At 40.4% G+C, this 4,590-nt stretch overlaps 1 long non-coding RNA gene across 1 annotated transcript; it reads right to left on the bottom strand.

Moving 5' to 3' along the window:
• Window positions 1-245: 245 nt before the first annotated feature.
• On the bottom strand, window positions 246-3,857 carry LOC143141687 (uncharacterized). The gene is made up of 5 exons (XR_012990782.1): window positions 3,759-3,857; window positions 3,530-3,629; window positions 3,160-3,228; window positions 2,927-3,040; window positions 246-813 (listed from the first exon to the last, which is right to left on the bottom strand). It is a non-coding gene; the product is annotated as an uncharacterized LOC143141687 (long non-coding RNA).
• Between the last annotated feature and the right edge of the window lie 733 nt (window positions 3,858-4,590).

Raw genomic sequence — 4,590 nt, 5'->3', positions numbered from 1 at the left:
CCCAACAACCAAGTGGGAAACTGACTTTGACAAAGTCATTCACAGAACTCACATCACCCAAAGTAAAATTCAAAATGGGCCTAGCCAACACAGATATAGGTTCACAATGCACCTTAGGTAGCACAGACGACTATTTGCACGCCATATGGCTGTGTCAACCAGTTCACTCTTTCTGGATCACAGTCACTGAGACACTGTCCACTATCCTGAGCTACCCCTGCTGGCATTTCAACATTGATTCAACGGTGAATAAACGTTATATACCAAGGGTGAATCAACGTTGAATTATGAGTTGGATTTGCAAATCGAATCAACGTTGATATCGCAACATTGTTTCAACATCCGCCGTTTCAACATAGGTGAACACATGTTGAAAGCCTCAACAGTGAATCACTGTTGAATATGATATATTGCAACATTGAAACAACGCAGTAAAATCCAACATGGTTAAAGCCTCAACTACAAATTACCGTTGAATAAACGTTGATATTGCAACATTGCTTCAACATTTTACCTTTATTAGCCTATGCAACTTGCAGTAGGCCTATCACACACAGAAATGATAAACACCTCCATCAAGAACCAGTCAACTTATATATTTTTTTACATTATTTTATTTTGTTTTATGTTTTACAACATAAATGATCTATCCAAACTCAGGTGTATGTGGTGCATGTATACCGATGGCATCATTCAGCAACAGCAGGGAGTGTCTTCCGAAAGCCACCACCACCCACCCTCTCCAGTGCATAATTCAAATATCTTCCCATGGTGTCCATTATTCGGGTCAGGGTGGTTCGCTGAAGACAGCATCTAAAGAGGAAACAACAAACCATTATTGTCAAAAACTGGTGAAAAAGCCTGTGGACATTCTCTGGGATTTGAATCAGGGATATTCCGATCACTGAACTTCCAAATAACGTCCATCAGTCACACTGTGTGAAGTAAGCGGCGCCAGAGAATGTCTAATAAGGGCTCTGGCGGCGCCCTAATTAGCAAGTTCATAGCTAGCAAATGTTACGCGGTTTCTAAACTAAAACATTTTTTGTCACATACAGCAAACATCACCTCATCATCCGCTAGTTGCCTGTCCCCTCAATACCATGTAAAAAAAACGTGGTCTCTGTGGACAGCCCAGGCTCCAAAAACGGCCTGGTCTAGTCTGGACCATGAAACATAACAAACTGTTCTAGCCAGGGGAGGGAGGGGCGAGCTAGCTCTCGGTTTTGTTTGAACATCAACAGAAGTGACGTTACCCAACATCTCTTGGAGCACCTGTAATGCAAACTACTCAGCTTGTGTGACAAATAAAAGCAAACCTACACTAGCAGCCTCGAAGTCAGGTGCCATAGTTAGAAGTAAAGCAGATGTGTATACACAACCATTATAAAGTTTGGGGTACACTTAGAAATGTCCGGTGCATTTCTTTTGATAAAGAGGACCTTTTTTAAAGGCTGTGTTGCAGGGTTCATTTTGGGCACAATTTGCTTATTGGTAATAAACATTTAAACTGTTATCCATTGTATTTGATGTTGTTGGGTATCACAAAACGGAATATAATACGAAAAAGCAGGTACTATTTCACAGCGGTTTGAAGTGATTCTCCTTTCCCCCACAATGCATTGCATTACGTCACCTTGGGGAGGCTACAGACCAAAGCCCACCTTAAGACCCTTGAGAGTAACGAGAGAGGAGTAAAGAGAGACGAGTAAGGGATTGTTCAGCAGTAGATAGCGCAGATTATAGATAAATAGATATAGATAGCCTAGATAGATATATAGACAGGTAGATAGATAGCTAGATAGATCATGTCATCTGCTGGTCGCGGGGTGAGCTCGACCAGCGGCCAAAACGCACTCGCTTCCCCAGTTACAGCAGCTCTCCACCGCAGTTTCCATCGGGATGGCACAGCCCACACAAGCACCTGCCAAACTGCGACTTGCCCTTATTATCTCCCTCTTTGGTAAGCCATACCCTGACGATGTCAATGACAATCAATCACGAGGAGTAGTTATCGAAAAAATTCATGCTGAAGACACGACCAGCCTAATCGGCGGCGGTTTGCAACAACAGGGGTGGCTCACAGGTGGGACTGGAAAGTTAGCCCATAGCACTAGCTAGCTATCATGATGCTTTATATTCTGATCTTCTGACTAAGTTTACCCAGTAGCCTACTTATCTGAACTAACGACATGATCACCATTACTAGATATAAAGAAAATGTTGACTTCCACTCAGTGCTGTTCACTGACAGTAACAAAAAAAGGGTCATAACAATATAGAAGCATAATGCATTGAACTGAATAGGCGCATTATGTAGCCTCATAATGAGACCTCTCAAATTCAGAAAATTGCTTAATTAAACAAGACATTGTTATCTTTGTTAGACCATAGGGTAGTTGCTATAAATGCTGTAACAAAATTTGAAGTGTAAATATACAAACTTTATGTTGAACGTGTAACCGCGACCGTTTCCCATAGGAACGAATGTAAAACATACCCTCCAAAACGAGACCTCCCCAAATTCAGAAAAAAAAATACTTCTACTTGATATCAGGCAACGTTATTACCATTGGTCGATCATAGGGTAGCTGTGATATAAATGCTGTGATGAAATTTGAAGTGTAAATATAGAAACTTTATGTTGAAAGTGTAACCGCGATGTCCATTGGAATGCATTGAAATGACTGAAGCGCAGATCATGTAGCCCCCAACGTGACGTCATCACCGAATTGCGTAAAAAAACCCCGCTAATGCTAAAAACAACAAAAACTGGCATTTAACACCATTTGGAGACATTTTTAAAAATGATATACATATATCGAGTGCTTTATGTACCCATTAATCAACAGTGGTGGTTAACCTGCAACACGGGCTTTAAAGTGACCCAACACGTCTAAGCAGCAGTATGTCTGTGATATCATACCTAATTGCAACATTGCCTGCAGCAGCTCTTGCCTTCTTGCTTACACCACCTTTCCTCCCCCATCTGACTTGCAATAGCAGCTTCTGGCTCCAGGCTGGGACTGCTGGATAGCACCTAAAAAATAAAACAGCAATTGCCATACATTTTGTTATTGTTGATAAAGGTCAAAATCATAGAATCAAAAAAATAAGTAAGGTAAGTCAATCAGGTGTACCAACAAAAATTATAATTACCTTCTGAAGGCACTCTTGCCACCATCGCCGTCTATGTTAAGTCTTGATATCAGTTTACTTGTGAGGGCTCTGCCAGTAAAATATGAGTAAAAGATAAGATTAAACAAAATGATGCATCCTGTACAAAAAATTTAATTGCTGTACAATTACAGAAATATTGATTATGATCAGTTTGGCAGATATTCACAACACTACTAACATTACCACCAACACAATGGTAAAGTGGCTAAATTGCAAAATTCAAGACTATTTTAAGTAGCTGCAATAATCCTGATTAGTTTCTGTATTAATGCATTACATAGCACATATGTCAAGCAAATTAGAGCATGCACAATAACATAACCCATAGCCCTATCCATGGAACACTTACACCACGTTGAAGGCAGCAGCAATGGCTATCAGACATCATCAAGTAGCAGGTAGTGCCATCCAGACGGACTGACATTGCCCTGGATAGTTGATGGAGCCCACTACACAGTCATAACAACAGACAGACACATGAAAAGAGGGGATAAACTAAACACAGTTACAGACACAAATACATGCTTACGCATTATAATGCTATATGCAATTCTATGTGTGTTTGTGTGTGTGTCTACCTGGTGAGTGAACTCTCTTGCGGGCTTGGAACTTCTTCAGTATGGAAGTGGCACACATTTGGAATATTCCAGAATGCACTCAGAGTTCTCAGGGCAGCAGTCCTCAGAACACACCGACTGCAAACAGAGGGAACACATGGAGACTAAGATCAATAAGTTCCAAAACACACAGAACATGAAAAGACCATCACTGAAGCACTACTTCACTCACATGCATCTTAAATAAACACATGCCTCAGTGCAAGTCAGGTACATCAAACAAGGGCCAAATAAGGGCTAAGAAATGAAAAACATGTAACACTACCCTTCACAAACTAAAGATCCCTTTACTTGTTGGCATGCCCACCCATCATACTTGCCCCCATTCACATCTATTATATGACAGGTCTGTTAATGAACATGGCTATTCATGGGTTTCATCAGCTCCCTTTCCACAGGTGTATTAATCAAGCACCATGCAGTCTGCATTGATAATTAAGGTGCTTGATTTTATACACCTGTGGAAAGGGACCTGATGAAACCCATGAATACTAAACTGCAGTTCCTTAGTTCCTTAAATCAGTGGGTATAGATATAACTTATATATGACTTTATTAATTTGTTTTACAGGTCATCTTTCCAGTTAACACGTTATAGCAACACTACATGTATATTATGTATGTTGAAGTTTGCAAGGTAACCGTTATTACTGCTGCTTAACGTTAACAACCTTCATGTGTCTGTAACATTAGCCTGCATGGTAACAGCCACTTTAATGGTAGCTAAGTTAGCTTTATAACTTACTTGCGCCTGATATTTCATTCAAACTAAAACTCTACATTCATAGCGACAT

The sequence above is a fragment of the Alosa pseudoharengus genome, unplaced genomic scaffold (assembly GCF_046254945.1).
Source record: "Alosa pseudoharengus isolate Yale_2024_CS ecotype anadromous, Long Island Sound unplaced genomic scaffold, YU_APseudo_1.1 YU_APseudo_1.1_scf_10, whole genome shotgun sequence".
In the NCBI taxonomy this organism is placed as follows: domain Eukaryota; kingdom Metazoa; phylum Chordata; class Actinopteri; order Clupeiformes; family Clupeidae; genus Alosa; species Alosa pseudoharengus.
This window is presented reverse-complemented; position numbering and strand designations above follow the sequence as displayed.